This window comes from Panthera leo, chromosome A1 (assembly GCF_018350215.1).
Source record: "Panthera leo isolate Ple1 chromosome A1, P.leo_Ple1_pat1.1, whole genome shotgun sequence".
NCBI lineage: Eukaryota > Metazoa > Chordata > Mammalia > Carnivora > Felidae > Panthera > Panthera leo.
Genome location: NC_056679.1, coordinates 129,858,275 through 129,876,517, shown reverse-complemented (window position 1 = coordinate 129,876,517; position 18,243 = coordinate 129,858,275). Strand labels below are relative to the sequence as shown.

Genomic DNA, 18,243 nt, shown 5'->3' with positions numbered 1-18,243 from the left:
GGATTATTTAAAATACCACAATGCTAAAGCCTATTAAACTTTTTTAAAGATGCCATAACAAGCCTATAAAAGCAAATCTGGCATGTGGATTAATATCACTGTTTTATAAGAGGAAGGACTTAGAGTTATCAACAGAGTTATCCAGGGTCAGGTAGCAAACTAGTATATGGCAGAGTGAGGCCTGATAACCAAGTCTTTAGAACACAAGCTCTTCCTACTGTAACATAAAATGCACTCACCACACCACCCTACTCCCGAACACCTACAAACACACCGTGTTCTCACCTAATAGGTTCCTGGAGAAACTGTCAAAAAGATTCCTGAATCCCTAATAATTTAAAAGGATCACGTTTTCTATGTAGGAAATATTAACAGAGTGCTCAATTGTAGAATTCATTTGAAAGGATAGCAATGGTGACAAAGAACGGGGAATAATGTAGTGAGACCTTCAAACATAACACTACAGAAATAAACTTTTATTTGAATAAAAGATAGGTGACTACCAGAGCACCTGGCCAGCTCAGTCAGTAGAGCATGCAACTCTTGATCGAAGGGTTGTGGAGTTCAAGCCCATGTTGGGTGCAGAGATTACATAAAAATAAAATCTTTAAAAAGATGACCATTGATGACTGGTGGTCAGGTTAGAGGGTGGTACACACAGCAAACTACACTTCAATACCCTTTTTTGGAATTAGAATACAGAAATTAATAGGGTTGCTACTGTTACTGCCACCTGGTAATGATCCAGACACATAGCTCATCTCCATAAAAAAAAAAAAAAATCTGAAGACTTGACGGTAAATAGCAAAAGATGAAAAGGGAAGAAGGGGAGGGAGTGAGGGAGGCAGGTGGAAGGAATAGGGAGAGACAAATACTACATTGCGGGAAGAGCTAAAGGCATGTCTCCAAGAACTTGAAAGAATCTTCCTGGAGACCATCACCAGATAAGCCTGAAAGCCCGGGAAGCAAGTCCCTCCCTCACAGTGGAAGCACAGGTGTGTCTCTGCAGTACAGATGTCCATACAGAGTGAAAGAAATCTTCTAACCGTATTAAAAGAATGGATGCCTCAGTTTCCTAATTAATAACGTACACAATACAGAGTGGATGGATGACTCAGTCAACTAAGCGTCCAACTCTTGATTTCAGCTCAGGTCTTGAGTTCAAGCCCCACACTGGGCTCCACAATGGGTGCAAAGCCTACTTAAAAAAATAAAAACATAATGCACACAATGAGGCTGCTCTGATTTTCGTTACTGCACATAACTTCAAATTCATAAGCAAGAAAGATAGTGCTTCTGAGTACTGTATTAGCTCTGAACTAAACTACAGAAGAGAATTATTAAAAATCTAAACGCAAATTCTTTTTCCCTAAGAACAATAGGAAAAGAGAAGGTGCAAATTAAAAGGGGAGGCATTTCAATCTTCTCACTATTTTACAATTTAGTCAATTCAATTCATTCATCACTGAACTTGTTGTAGTCTTTGATACTTTTAAGTCTAAATAACCTGGAAATAAGTGACCAAGAGCCTAAAAATACTCATACCCTATAAATGGACTTTCTAGGCCCATTCCTGGAAGTTACTTTCCAAATCCTGGAAAAACCCAAAATCCAAAGACATACAGATGTGCCTACAGTTGGAAACTTTCTAGTTTTCATTAAAAGAAACAATTAGATAAGGGAAAACTCAGCACCTCTGCCTGCCAACAACAAACAGATTTCCCTGGCCTGCAGTGACCTTCACTGCAGCCATAACCATAGGCTATATAGGCTGTCCCATTATCTGTATCTGTCCTTAGTTTGAAAACATGCCACACAAACAATAACTCCACGCCACTATTAAATATTAAAGCTGTAAGTGAAATGACTTAGAAAAAAAATACAATAAAAATTGAAGAAAAATTTCAAAAACAAAAAAGCCTCCCTCAATGAAATAATTTACTGAGGCATGGCTCAACAAAGGATGCTAAAACCATTAGATGAAAGAACGACAAATTAAGAACAGAATATTCCCAGTATGTTCAAATACCACCCACCAATGACTTGCTAAATTCAGTGAACAAACAGACCTTTAAAATGAAGAGATCTGTCAGTCACCAGCTCAACCAAAAGAACAAACTTAGTATCAACAACAGCTGCACAACTTGACCTTAAGTGCCTCCTGATGTGATGCAATTAGTATACAACCTTACTTCTAAAATACCAAATATCATCAGCCTTAATTAACCAAGACTCTAGACCCAACTTCCAGTTGGAAAGAGCCAAAAGAGAGAGAAATGGTGAAAGGGTGACACTACCCAACTTCAAGACTTAGTGTTAATGCTACAGTAATCAAGACAGTGTGGTACTAGCAAAAAACAAAGAGATCACTCCAACAGCTCAGAGTGCCCAGAAATAGACCCCTCAACTGACCTTTAACAAAGAAGCAAAGGCAATACAATGGAGCAAAGGCAGTGTCTTCAACAAATGGTGCCAGAACAACTAGATGGCCACATTCAAAAAAAACTAATCCAGACAGACGTTAATTAAACCCCTTCACAAAAATTAACTCAAAATGCATCAAAGACTTAACCGTAAAACACAAAACTATAAAACTCCTGGAAGAGAACATAGAAGAAAATCTAAATGGGTTTTCTAAGGTACAGTGATGTCTTTTTATATTCAACACCCAAGACAGAATCCATGAAAGAAATAACTAAGAAGCTCGACTTCATTAAAATTAAAAACTTCTGCTCTGCAAAAGCCAATATCAAAAGAGTATGAAGACAAGCCAGAAACTGGGAGAAAATATTTCCAAAAGACATACCTGATTAAAAAACAAAAAAACAAAAAACTGTTATCCAAAATATACAAAGAATTCTTCAAACTCAACAATAAAAAAAGAATCCAATTTCGAGAACAAAGACCTTAACAGACACTTCACCAAAGAAGATAAACAGATAGCAAATAAGCATATGAAAAGATGTTCATCATGTGTCACTTGGGAAATGCAAATTGAAACAATAAGATACACATCATATGTCACCTATGAAATGACAATTAAAACAACAGTAAGATAACACTACACACTTATTACAATGTCAAAATCTAGAACAATGATAATACCAAATGCCAAGCAAGGATGTGGAGCAACAGGAACTCTCAGACACTATTGGAAAGAATGCAAAATATCCTTGGGAGACAATTTAATAGTTTCTTACAAAAGTAAACATACTCTTACTACACAATGCAGTGATTGTGCTTTTTGGTATTTACCCAAAGAAGATCAAACTATGCACAAGGGGCACCTCGGTGGCGCATTCGGTTAAACGTCACTTTGACTCAGGTCGTGATCTCACAGTTCAAAGCCCCACATTGGGTTCTCTGCTGTCAGTGTGAAGTCTGGTCCAGATCCTCTGTCTCCCTCTCTCTGCCCCTCCCTTGCTTGCCTTCACGTGCGCATGCACACACTTTCTCAAAAATAAACATTAAAAAATAAAAGAAAACTATGTCCACAAAAACCTGCACATAAGCTTTATTCTAACTGCCAAAACTTAGAAGCAACAAAGACATCCTTCAGTAGGTGAACAGATAAACTATGGTACATCCAGACAACAGATTACTGAGTGCTAAAAAGAAATTATCAAGCCATGAAAAAATATGAAGGAAACTTAAACACACATTACTCAGTGCAAGAAGCCAATCCAAGAAGGCTGCATACTATAAGACTTCAACTATATAACATTATGGTAAAGTCAAAACTGATATAAAAGATCAGTTGAGTGGGAGGAGAGATGAACAGGTAGATCACAGATTTTTAAGATGAAGAAAATACTCTATATTATAATGATGGATAGATGTCATTATAACATTTGTCCAAACACACTGAATGCACAACACCGAGAGTGAACCCTTAAGGGAACTACACGCTTTGAGTGATTATGATGTGTCAATGTAGGTTCATCCTGGTAAAAAAAAAAAAAAAAAAAAAAAAACTGCACCATTATGGTGAATGATGTTTAAAAAAAAAAAAAAATTATGGTGAGGGATGTTGGTAATGGAGATTGTGTACGTGTGTGGACAGAGTCTATTGGAAATCTATGTACCTGCCTCTCAATTTAGTGTAAACCTAAAACTGTTCTAAAAAAAATATACATATAAAAAAAGCAAAAGTTTTGAATATACAGTTCTACAAAGATGAACAGATGGTCAATAAGCATATGAAAAGATGCCTAAATTATTAGCCATTAGAGAAATGCAAATCAAAACTACTACTATGACTAAAAACAAAAAGACATAATAAAAGATACTGGTGAAGATGTTGAAAAAGTGGAACCCTCATTCTTTGCTAGTGAGAATGTAAAATGGTGCAGCCGCTTCGGAAAAGTCAGGGTCTAAAAATGTTAAACACAGAGTTAGTATATGAAAAAAAATTCTACCTCTAGGTATATATACCCAAAAGAAATGAAGATTTAGGTCTACATTTGTTGTACACTACAAAAACGTGACCGGCAATATCGTAATAGCAAAAAGTGAAAACAACTCAATGTCGTATTCCATCCAATAGAATAGTATTTGGCAATTAATAAGAATGAAATCCTGCAACATGCTACAACACAAATGAACCCTGATTCATTTGACCTGCTAGGTCAAAGAAGCCAGTCACAAAGACTGCAAGGTGTCTCTTTTAATGACATGCCCAAAATAAGCAAATTTATAAAGATAAAAGGTATATAAGTGGTTGCCTAGGGCCAGAGGATTGGGGGAAAAGGTGGAGCGATTGCTGATGGGGATATGGTTACTATTTGGGTTGATAAAAATGTCCTAAAATTGATTGTAGTGATAGTCACACAACTCTGTGAATACACTAAAAACAACTGAATTATACACTTCCAGTGGGTGAACTGTATGGTCTGTGCATTACACCTTAATAAAGCTGTTTCTTTTAAGTGTCCTACGTAAATGCCAAATCAGCAAGAAACAAGGAAGTGACTAAATAAATGAAAAATATGTGGCTGGACTATCAACAACCATAAGTGATGTTAATTCAGATCAGGGAACACCACTATTTCAAAAAATTAAAGCAAGATAAAAGGACCTAAGATTTTTGACACAAACCAAGGAGGTAGCAAAGACACTAGCCTCATTCAAATCCATACTGCACCATTCGGATTCATTTACACTTCTCAACAGAGGTCAGTTCAGTTTGAACAAGAAAAGTCTTCCCTGTGCACATGTTATAGGCTGTTTAGCATCCTTGTATATTGTATGTTAATAACACTTCCTAGAAATGGTTTTAACTAGATATGCTTCCATATATGTCCAAATACCATCAAGTTTAAATCACCAAGGCTATTAAAGCATTCCCCATGAGACCTCATGCTAGACTGTCAAAGACTGATCTATTTTGGAATAAGAGATATGAAACAGTACATAACACGGAAAAGAGAAGATATTTGTCTGCTTTCTCTTCTCTGATAAAATATCTCATGTAATTAAGAATTTTAAAGGACCTACAAATTCCTGCTTGGTGACAGACACTACAAGTAAGCTTAAACCCTTCTAAACCAGTCAGGACTTAAAAATACTCTCTTTTAGGGGCGCCTGGGGGTCTCAGTAGGTTAAGTGTCCTACTGTTGGTTTCAGCTCAGGTCATGATCTCACGGTTTGTGAGTTCGAGGCCCCCGCTGGGCTCTGTGTTAACAGCGCAGAGACTGCTTGGGGTCTCTCTTGTGAGAGTGTAGCCTAAAGAGTCACTGCATTTATAAAAATTCATTCATTAAAACATGTATGGAATGCATACCAGTAATGTCTCCACCGTTCGGAACTATGACACATTTTATCATTAAAATAATGTTTTCAAACATTAAAATAATTTTTTATCATCTTGGAGCTATGCATATCAGTTCTCTAAATAGTAAATATAGCTGACCCTCAAACAATGCTTAAATGTTTTGACTCCCCCAAAATTTAATAGCTTGCTGATGAGAAGCCTTAACAATAAACTGTTGAATAAAACACATTTTGTATGTCATATTGTATATATTATATACTATATCCTTACAGTGAAATAAGCTAAAGAAAAATATTAAGATAAGGACAAGAAAATACATTTATAGTATTATAATGTATCAAAAAATACACACACACCTGAAAACGGACCCACAGATTTCAAAGCCATTTGATCAAGGGTCAACTGCACATCTGATTTAAGCATTTTATTTTACTGACCAAGATACTGTGTCTCAAAGAGATTAAGAAGATAAACTGTGACTTCTCTTAAGTCCCAGGTTCATTAGTGACATTTCTAGAACTAGAAAGAAGTCTACTACCCCAGCCTAATACTCCACGGACTACCACATTTTCCTTTTGATCCGTGTTGTCCATTGATACCTCAAGTGAAATTAACAGATTTTTTTTTATAAAGTTCTAAACTTGAGAACCGGAATACATCAAAACTATCGCTCATTTTCCTGGTAAATTATACTACATCAAAAGTTGAAAACCAAAATTAATGGAGTTAACGAAAATATCATTGGCAATATTAACAAAATAAAAATTAGAAGATATTTTAAACGACTAAACAATGATAGATTACATAGAACATACAGGAAACTTTTGTGAATCAACAAGAAATACAAAAGAAAACTGGACAAAGCATATAGACAATTCACAGAAAAAGCCAAATGGGTTATACATACCAGAAAAGATGCTACCTCACTAGTTATCAGGAATTTTTATTTTTTTTTAATGTTTATTTTTGACAGAGACAGGGACAGAATGCGAGTGGGTTAGGGGCAGAGAGAGAGGGAGACACAGAAGCAGAAGCAGGCTCCAGGCTCTGAGCTGTCAGCACAGAGCCCGACGCGGGGCTCGAACTCACGAGCTGTGAGATCATGACCTGAGCCAAAGTCGGACGCTCAACCGACTGAGCCACCCAGGCACCCCAGGAATTTTTAAAAAAACAGATATATTACTTTACAATAATCAGACTGGTGGGGGCACCTGGCTGGCTCAGTCGGAAGAACATGCGACTGTGACTGGCAAAATTAGTCAGACTGGCAAAAATTAAAAAGTCCCCAAAATATTCAACGTTAGCCTGTGGAAGAGAGACCCTTATGCTTGCTAAGAGTATATATACATTGGTACAACTACTCTGGAGAGCAATCCTGCCATCTCTAAAAAACCTAAATGTGTATGTGTATGTGTATGCGTGTGTGTGTGTGTGTGTGTGTGTGTGTGTGTATCCTACAACCAAACAGGTTTTATCCTTTGGCCCAGCAATCGCACACTTGGTGCTATAACCAAAGAAACTCCTATACAGGCTTATAAGAGCAGACAAGGATAAGGGCATTGATCCTGGGAGTTGTTTCTATAGTAAGAAAGAGACAACATGGGTCCATCTTCAGTGGAATAGATACATCAAATCTATCTTATAGATTTTGCTCCCTCTGACTAGAAAACTCTTGCCTCTAAGTACCTGCATGTTTTGCTCTTTAACTTCAATTCAGTCTTTGCTCAAGTTGTTGACTCATCAAGTTGGTTGTTGCTGACCACCCAATCTAAAGTATCTTACCCTCTTACGTTCAACCCAGAATCTCTCTTTTCTGGATATCTTTCTTAATTTCTCTGCATGACACTTTTTACTATTTGACATTCTAATATCTATGTGTTTATTGTACAGACTCCCTCAATTAAAACTTAAGGTCCAGACACCAGGAACTTCCTTTGTTCAAAGATGTATCACCAGAATCTAAAAATGCACCTGGCACATATGAAAGTGATGAATAAATATTTGTTAAATAAATGAATTCAATTACTAAATCCCAATCTCTGCATACAGTTGTGTAAAGTCTCAAATCTGAACCCATCTCTGACTTTTCAAGCCCATTCAAACTAACCTCCAGAGTATGTAACATCCCACTTTGTTTCAACTCTCTGGTAATTCTTGTTTTTTTTTTTCAATGTTTATTTATTTTTGAAAGAGAGAGAGACCGAGCACAAGCAGAGAAGGGGCAGAGAAAAAGAGAGACACAGACTCTGAAGCAGGCTCCAGGCTGCTGTCAGCACAGAGCCCCACCCAGGGCTCGAACTCACGAACCTTGAGATCATGACCCGAGCTGACGTCGGATGCCCTGCCGACTAAGCCACCCCGGCTCCCGTAAACTCTCTGGTAGTTCAACTTGCATTCATGGTACTCAACAAGGAAGCAGCTTCTAATGGCCAGGCATTACTCTGAGAGATAAAGAATGAATAAAAGAGTCGGGCGCCTGGGTGGCTCAGTTAAGCGTCCGGCTTTGGCTCAGGTCATTATCTCACCACTCATGAATTCAAGCCCCCCATCAGGCTCTCTGCCGTCAGCACGGAGCTCCTTTCAGATCCTCTGTCCCCCTCTCTCTTTGCCTCTCCCCGCGTGTGCATGCACTCTCCTTCTCTCTCAAAAATAAAATTAAACATAATACATACATACATACAAACATAAATAGTCTTTGAGCTCCAGTTCAAAAATGATGACTGCAGCTGGGTCCCAGGTTTCAGGGTTGCTAGAATGATCCAGGGCACAGCTACAGCAATCCATGTCAAGTAGCACCCACAGCAGGGAGAGCTCCACTCACTACTTTATAGCACTCTCATACGTAAAAGTGAGCATGCTGAACATCTTCCTGAAGTTGATCACGGAGAGCTCGAGAGATCCGAGTTCATCACCTACCCACAACTCCGCATCAAGTCCAAGTCCTTTTCCAGGGGGAGTTCTTTTCCAAGTCCTACTCCAGGGGAGTATGATTACTCTATCCTTTAACCCTCATGTGAATCCACTCCCGACTGGCTATGAGGATGAATAAAGAGAACCTGGACCACTACCCAGCAGGGACCACAGCAGCGGTTTGGACCATGACTCCGCACATGGACCAGAAGTATACGGGACATTAAGTGCACCTTCCTTACTTGCCTCAAATGATGACCAGTATACTGATCTTCCATCCCTTTGGTTATGGCAGGATATAACTTAAATAAATAACTTAGATTAGTCCACAAACAAACAAACAAGAGAGTCTTTGCTTTCCAGTCTTAAGAGAAAAAAAGACAACAAAGCTGTTTTGGAAACACCTAAGAGAAAGACCTAACTCAGCCTAAACAGGTTGGGGAAAGCTTGGTGAGGCAGGAAAGGGGGACAAGATAGCATTTGTGCTGGGTCATGAAAGCTGAGTAGGAGTTATCCAAATGAGTAGGTTGTATGTGTTGTCAAAAAGGTGATAGGTATATTCTAGGCAGAATACACACAACGTACTGATGTCTCAACTTTAAAAAACATTCAAACACTTTTGAAGAATTGCAAATAGTTCAGCATGACAGAATCATGTGAGGCAGGAAACAGAAGATGAAAGCAAAAAGCAAGCAAGGTCCAAATCACTAAGGTCCTTATTTCCTAAATTTGGTAGTATGGATTTTAATCTGAAAGCCTGCATGGCAGAAGAACACTACAATCTGTCTACAAAACAAGAAAGGGTTTAGAGGGATTATATCCATTCTCAGATTCAAAGAAATTATTTACAATGCTTACACCAAAGTCCACATACTAATGATAATCCGAACCAAGGTAGTAACTGGCAAGGAAAAATAGATGAAAGACGTAGAAGATTTGGTAAATGACTGGGGGCAGGGTGGTACATAAGGGTAATTAGAGGGTAGAGTTAAGACTTGGGGCATCTCCAACTGACTGGCAGGCATGGATCATAGGAGGAAGAGAAGCAACTTCAGAAAGAGTGATAGATCTAATTTTTTACCTGAACTTTATATATCTTAAGACAACCACATAATGTGTCACAGTTGGAGGATAATCTGTGCTAAAGAGACAGAGATCTGCTAGTTATCAAAATAAAGTCAATAGTTGAAGTCATCAGAGATAAGACCATTTAAGAGCAGGTAGAGGCAGAAGAGAGAAGACTGTGCGTCACTGGTCAACATTGGTCAAAGACAGAAAACTGCACCAAGGAAAGACTGGCCAACATACATGGAAATAAGGAGACCACAGTGTCACAGAAGCATAAGAGAATTTCAAAGAGAAATGTCAACATGTCAAATGATGACACGGATTCCATTAGATTTCACCACAAAGCGATCAATGGTGGCCAAATTCAGGGACTTGGACTGCTAGACTTCAATATATTGGGGAGGGAGGAGGAGCAAATAATAAGGAGGTGGAGAAAATTAATATAGGTAACTTTTCCAGAAACTTAAAGGAAATAATTACAGATGAAACTGAAGAGGAATCTAGAGTGAGAGTGTATTTAAAGGAATTTTTTTTAAACCCTAATAAGTTAGTGCCCATTCAAAGTAAAACAGGACCAACCAAATGTTATGGACTGAATGCATTCCTCCAAAATTCACATGTTGGAGCCCTCACTCCCAGGACTCTCAGAATTGGAGATAAGATTTTTAAAGAAGTGATTAAGTTAAAATGAGGTCATTAGAGTAGAGCCCTAATCTAATGCAAGTGATGTCCTAATAAGAAAGAGATACCAGAGATTCTAGTGCACAAAGCAGGTGGTTACCTCTAAGTCAAGGAGAGAGCCTCAGAGGAAATCACTCCTGCTGGAACCCTGACCTTGGCCTTTCAGCTTCGAGAACTGTGAGAAAAAAATTTTCCATTGTTTAAGCCACTCAGCCTGTGGTACTGTTACAGCAGCCCTGGAAAAACAACATAATACACCAAGGAAACACTGTCCCTGAGGAGAAAAAACTCAGAGCACAGGAGAGATGACCAGATAGAAGTAGACATGTTTGCAAGTGCAAGAGGACAAAAAACAGTAACCAATGCCACCAATGTATTTCATTTCCTCTGTCATGTAAATATTTTTTAGTGTTTATTCACTTTTTGAGAGACAGAGACAGAGACAGAGTGTGAGCAGGGCAGGGGCAGAGAGAGAGGGAGCCGAGCAGGCTCCAGACTCCGAGCTGTCAGCACAGAGCCCGACGTGGGGCTTCAACTCATAGACCGTGAGATCATGACCTGAGCCAAAATCAGATGTGTAACCGACTGCGCCACCCAGGTGCCCCCCTCTGTTCATGCAGAAGTGACATTATCCAGGAAAGAATAAGGAGGGAATGTGGTGGGTTCATAACCACCATAGGAAACAGCAGTTTCTAGAGAAACACAGAATTATTGGACTGCTTGCCCATCACTCAGTAAATGTTTGTTGTGGAATGGATTCCTAGCTCTCATTCACGAAAGCTTTAGTTCCATTTTAAAATGCCAATAAATAGCAAAAGAAAAGCGTTCGAGTAAGTCTGAACCCGGGTTATGAACATCAGGCAAGTTACTTACCACTGCCAGGTCTGTTTCTTCAACCAGATGAATCAGACTCAATAAGCAGCAAAGGATTACCTCAGATCAAAATAAATGCTCTAATTTTACATAGCTTTACCCATGACCTCAGTCTTCCAACTCTTCCCAACCAAAGTAGGGTGTCTCAAGTTTTAACATAAATTCCTATCATCTGGAAAGCTTGTTAAGATGCAGGTTCTGATTCATTAGGTTTAGGGTTAAGCTTAAGCTTGGGCATTCTGAGCAAACACTGACGTGATGCCATACATCATACTCAGAGTAGGAACGGTGCAGAACACTGATCCAACTCAAGCTCTACAAAGCTTATAATTGTGGGCTTATCTGTAATCAGCCTGATATTTAGAAAACAAAAACAAAGATGTTCCAGACTCACACCTGCACTAAGTATGTCTTGCCATTCCCTAAAACACTCTGAAATTAACTTGATGATAGTCATCATTTGGTACAGATAGGATTAGCACAGAAATGAATAATACTGGAATCAGTAACACCGTATTAGGAGAAGCAAGATTAAATACCAATGCACAGAAAATGGGGAAGGGGATTAAGAGGTACAAATTCCCAGTTATAAAGTAAGTCACAGAGATGAAAAGTACAGTGCAGGAAATATAGTCAATAATACTGTAACAACACTGTATATTGACGGTAACGACACTTATCATGGGGAGCACAGCATAAGGTATAGAAGTGTTGAATCAGCATGGACTGATCAGAACACCACATGAACCAATGTAACACTGTATGTCAACGATACTTCAACAAGAACAATATAAATACACACCATGCACACATATATGCACATACACACAACACAATGGTCAAAATCCATCTAACCATGTTATCTTTCTCAAAACATGAATATTTTTATTTCTAGAAAAACATTTAGCTCTAGACAAGTCTGTATATTCTAACTGCCACATGCCTACAAGGGTTCTTTTGCATTCTGGATTCTGAATACTAACACTCAATGTCATAAAATTTAAAGATTTTTATACTAATTACCAAATAATCTTCATGCATTTGTTTAGAACCTCCAATCCTACTACCACAACTAAATTCATCTGTGATGAGAATTTTCTTTTGCTTTAGGAAGCGTAACTAGGACAGAGACAGCCCAGCTGACCTAGGGCTATAATACATGGCCACAAACCATTGCTCTAATTAAACTGTTTCTACTATTCCCTGTACTAGGTTATAGGAGGGAAAAAATTCCACAATCGTATCACATCCAACAAGGATTTTCATTCTAATTTCACAGCAATCTTCAGTGATGCAAGATAGAAGAAAAGGTGTCATGCAATGGAAGCCTTACAGTCACTCTACCCTTAACCTGAAGCCTCTATACTGAAAAGAGAAGTTTAAAATAACGTTAAAACGGAGGCATGAACTCTCTAACCAACACACACACCAAAAAAAAAAAAAAAAAAAGAAAGAAAGAAAGAAAGAAAGAAAGGAAGAAAGAAAAAAATAATTAGGGCTGTAAACTGCTCTTTCTTACCCTATACTGAAGAATAACCAATTCTCAAAAGCACTACACCACTACAAACGAGCTCGCTCACACTCGGGTGGGGAGAAGGTATTTCCATTGCAATCTTGTCACCTGCAGGCAATTTACCACTCCTACCTAATTTACTCAAATCACTTTCAACTAATAATACTTCCCTCATTCACCACTATGTAACAACAGAATAAAAAAGAATGACAAATGCAATGGGCCTCAAAATAGTTTTGCTGAATCACAAATACCCTCAATATAAAGCTGCAGAAGTCGCTGAGCTTGAGCATTGGCGGCCATACCTCAGCAAGCGGCTCCTCGGAAAATGTGTTAACTTCCCGCACCTGTTCATTAAAGGCAAGGAAGGGTCTAATGTTTAATTAGAGCTTTCACAGCATTGCTATTAGCAGCAATGTGCTGTGTGCACTAACAACATACAGTGGCTTTCTACTAAAACTGACCACGTTCTCTCAAAATGGGCATCACCTATGCCCCAAGGGCAAATACACCACCCTGGCCCGCAACCGCAGCCACAATGGGCACCCTATGCTCTCCTCATCTTGGCACCCAGCCCGTCTTCCTGCACCCCCATTCCTCCTCGACCAAGCCTCCCCCTCCCAGGGCTGACTCGGCCAGGCCCCAGCTGCAAGTAGTTCCTAGGGTTACGCAGAGAGCCAAGCCTGCAGGCCGCTCTCGCCGCGTTTCTGCTCTCTCTCCTCTCCGACTAGCCCAACGTTCTTCCCTCGCCTCTCCCGTCTCCGCTGCCCAGCCCACTCCTCCCTTCCACTCGCGCGCTCTGTAGCTCTCAGGCCTCACCGTTTGGTTCGGTCCGGAATACCCCGGCTCTCCCGCTTCCAGTCCCCAACACGAAGCGAAGTCGGTTGGTCCCGCGCCTCACGCTTCCAGTCCACACGCCGCCGCCTACTGATGCCGAAAGCGGCTTCTAGGAACGCGCCATGTTCAGCGTCGCGGCTCCAAACGACGCGGACGCAGGAATACTGCGTCACAGACACCCGGAACGCGTGGAATTGGCAAAGTGAGAAGGCGATAGGAGAACTGCACAAGAGGAGGGAGGTGCTTCCCCTTCGAAACTGAAGGCGCCGGGGGGCTAAAGCAGCTATCTGCGCTTGCGCATTACAGAGCGTGGCGCCTGGAGTCAGCCGGATTTGTAACCATGGAAACGTTAACCCCGCGTAGCCCAATTCCCAGGACAAATCGCTGTCTCCTGGTTTGATTGAAGCCTGCTTGAATCGGAACCATTTTCCCTTCCCCGTTCCGGATATCGGTTCTAAACTGCATTGTTTTCCGAGTGCGTCTCAGCGTAAATGAGTTATTAAAATAATCTTACTCCCATTGGTCAAACCTCCCGTGAATATTTTTTTTCAAGTCCTAAATTTGCTGGGCGCTCTACTCCAGAACGATAGCAGGAGTGGAAGTATAGTTCTGCCTGCCTCTGCTACTAGCTAGTGACCTAAGTTTTCTTTACTTTTTTTAAAGTTTTCATTTTTATTTATTTTTTGAGAGAGAGAGAGAGAGGAAGACAGAATCCCAAGTAGGCTCCGCACTGTTCAGCAGAGCCGGATCCCAGACTCCCAACTCAGGGACGGTGAACCAAAATCAAGAGTCTAAGGCTCAACAGACTTGAGCCACCTAGGCGCCCCCTCTAAGGTTTCCTTAGAAAGAGAAGTTGTAAAGACATGGTTGAGGGTTCATAAACATTAATAATAAAAAATAATAGTAAACATTTACTGAACATTTAGAATGTGCCAGGTACAATTCTAAAATCTTAACATGATCATGTATTTTAATCCTCAAAACAATCTGTGAGGTGCTATTATGCTACTGTTATAGGTGAAGAAACTGAAGCACAGAGAAGTCAGGTAATCTGCCTAAAGTCACACAGCTAGTAAGGGACATTGTTAGGATTTGAATCAATCATAAGACCTACATTACAAGGATGTTCACATTAGGGCTGTTTTTAAAGTAAAAATACAGTATTATCTAAATAACCACCAAGAAAGGAATGCCTAATCATGATACATGCATATATAATAAATTACAAATTGGCCAATATAAATTATGTTGCCATGTTTTTGTTGCATGCTAACACATTCACAATGCATTGGGAAAAGAGTGGTTTACAAAAAATTAGGTTAAGTATAGCCCCATTTTTATATGGGGCCAAAAATAAAATAAATAAATATATGCCAAAATGTTAACAAGGTTTGTCACTAGTTGAATGGTAATGTGGACATGTTTCATTTATTTATTTGTTTTGCTTGATTGTATCTGCTGATTTTACTTAAGGTAATACTTGTCAAGTTTTAAATGTGCATAGAATCACATGGATCTTGTTAAAATACAGATCCTGATTCAGTTGGTTTGAGGTGAGTCTTCATTTCTAATGAGTTTCCAGTTAATGCCAATGCTACTGGTCCAAAGATCACACAATGAGTAACAAGTTTATTAGGAATATGCAATAAATATGTGTGTGTATGTGTATAAATATACATATGAAACCTAATTTGAATTAAAATGAAGAAATTGCTTTAGAAGAATAGATCTTTTCTGGGGAGCCTGGACAGCTCGGTCAGATAACCATTTGACTTCAGCTCAGGTCATGATCTTGAAGTTTGTGAGTTCGAGTCCTGCACTGGGCTGTCTGCTGTCACCATAGAGCCCCCTCCCCCCCACCCCACCAGCCCTTTCCCTAATCACGCCTTCTCTCAAAAATAAACATTTTTTAAAAATTTTTTAAATTATACATATATATATATGAAATGGGATAATGGATCCTTTGGAAATTTAATAAAAGGTATAACTTAGAAAAATGCACACATACAAATTTTGCCTACAACTCCCGGACTCCCAATAAAATGCACTTGGGAAGTCCTAGCTTCAACTGTTATGAATGTAAAACCTACTCACATACTATGTACAAGAGAAATATGTACACCTAGATAAATAACCTCATATTACTGCATTTCATTGCTATGTCCTTATATTCTCAGATTCTTTAGAGGAAAGGGCAAACAAATAATTAAATCATCATTGGGTCTGTTCAGAATATATTTGAAATATAAATATAAATTCAGTGTTTTCCCCCCTAAATACCTGAGAACTGAAGAGAAAGAAGAAAGTTGAGGAAGCAAGTGCTAAATTAAAGAAACACTGGCTTACTCACCTCTCAATCTCAAGTAGTTTCCAAGATGCAAATAAGTGTAACAACAATGCAACTCATTTTGCATCAATAATTACAACTAACTACTACCAAATATTTCCTATGTGCCAGTTCTAAGTGTCTTTTAAGTGTCTGACATTGAACTGTAGACATTCCACATACTTTATTTTATTGATTTTCATCCTACCCTATATGGAGAGTATTCTTTTCCTTATTTTACAGATTAGATGATGGGAATTTGTCATTTGTCTAGGTTCAAATTCTGGAGGAACCCAGAATCAAATTTAGATATATGTGTTATAGTTGGTAGGATAAAAGGATATCCACATCCTAATAACCCAAAACTTGTGCATATATTAGTTTTCATGGCAAAAGGTACTTTGCAGATATGGCTAAATTAAGAATCTTGAGATGGAAAGATTATTTTGCATTATCCTGTGGGCCTAATGTAGTCATAATGGTGCTTTATAAGAGGGAGGGAGGAGTGTCAGGGAGAGATGTGACCATGGAAGCAGAGTTGGGAGTGATATGAAGCCATGAGTAAAGGAATACAGGCAGTCTAGAGAAGCTGGAAAAGTCAAAGAAACAGATTCTCCCTTGCAGCCTGTGGAAGAAACTCAGTCCTGCAGAGGATTTCAGACTTCTGACCTTCAGAATTCTAACATAATGAATTTGTGTTGTTTTAAACTAGTTTGTGCCAATTTTTTACAGAAGCAATAGAAAACTACCACATGGGGGCGCCTGGGTGTCTCAGTCAGTTAAGTAGTTAAGCCCCTGACTTTTGGCTCAGGTCGTGATCTCACAGCTAGGCTCCTGAGCTGGAGCCCCACATTGGGCCCTGCACTGACTGCTCAGAGCCTGGAACCTGCTTCAGATTCTGTGTCTCCCTCGCTCTCTGCTCCTCCCCCGCTCACACTTTGTCTCTGTCTCTCAAAAATAAACAAACATTAAAAATTTTTAAAAATGGGGCAGCTGGGTGGCTCAGTTGGTTAAGTGTCCACCTTCGGCTCAGGTCACGATCTCACGGTTCGTGGGTGTGAGCCCCATGTCAGGCTCTGTGCTGACAGCTTGGAGCCTGGAGCCTGCTTCGGATTCTGGGTCTCCCTCTCTCTCTGCCCCTCACCTGCTCATACTCTGTCTCTGTCTCTCAAATAAACCTTAAAAAAAAAAATTCAAAAATAAATAAACGTTAAAAATTAAAAAAATAAAATAAAATTAAAAAAAAATGAGGCGCCTGAGTGGCTCAGTCGGTTTAATCGGCATACTTCAGCCCAGGACATGATCTCACAGTTTGTGAGTTCCAGTCCCATATCAGGCTCTGTGTTGACAGCTCAGAGCCTGGAGCCTGCTTCAGATTCTGTTTCCCTCTCTCTCTGCCTCTTCCCTGCTCATGGTCTCTCTCTCTCTCAAAAATAAATAAACGTTAAGAAATAAATAAATAAAAATTTAAAAGAAAACTAACACATGTTCCAAGTCATAGGCTTTCCAGTGTGCTACATTTGAGCTAATAATGCAACTTGTGTGAAATTAGGTCTTGGGCAACTCTGTTATTTTAAGATAGCTCTCATTACATGCTTATCAAAAAACTCATCAATGCTAACCAGGTTAGGAAAATAAGTCTTCGGGAAACTAATTGATCTGCCCTTGGTAATAATATTAATATTTGTAGCAGATTCAGTTTTATGAGTTTTTAAAAACTTGAAACAATATAAATGTCTTTTTCTTAATTTTTTTAAGTTTATTTTTTATTTTGAGAGATAGTAAGAGTGGGGGAGGGGCAGAGAGAGAGAGGGAGACACAGAATATATATAAATATATGTATATATATATTTGACGATCAAAAAAAATAAAATCTTGCCATTTGCAACAATGTGGATGGAACTAGAATGTATTATGCTAAGTGAAATAAGTCACAAATATCATATGATTTCACTCACATGTGGAATTTAAGAAACAAAACAGATGAACATCCAGGGGAAGGGAAGGAAAAATAAAATAAAGACAGAGATGGAGGCAAACCATAAGAGATTCTTAACTATAGAGAACAAACTGAGGTTGCTGGAGGGGTGTTGGGGGGGATGGGATAAATGGGTGATGGGCGTTAAAGTCACTTGTTGGGATGAGCTTTGGGTGTTACAGGTAAGTCATGAATCACTAAATTCTACTCCTGAAACCATTATTACACTATATATTAACTAACTTGGATCTAAATAAAATTAAACAAAGAAAAATAATAAATAA

At 39.1% G+C, this 18,243-nt stretch overlaps 1 protein-coding gene across 7 annotated transcripts in view; it reads right to left on the bottom strand.

Moving 5' to 3' along the window:
• Positions 1-13,864, bottom strand: part of IPO11 (importin 11) — a 198,482-nt gene extending 184,618 nt beyond the window's left edge. For 2 of the 7 annotated variants that reach the window (XR_006202884.1, XM_042940032.1), the window contains exon 1: positions 13,638-13,855. The gene's annotated coding sequence lies outside the window, so the exon portion shown is untranslated. Of the gene's footprint in view, positions 1-11,305; positions 11,619-13,637 lie in introns of those variants that run through there. The other 5 variants (XM_042940046.1, XM_042940027.1, XM_042940002.1 and 2 more) reach the window with 5 other exon arrangements.
• Between the last annotated feature and the right edge of the window lie 4,379 nt (positions 13,865-18,243).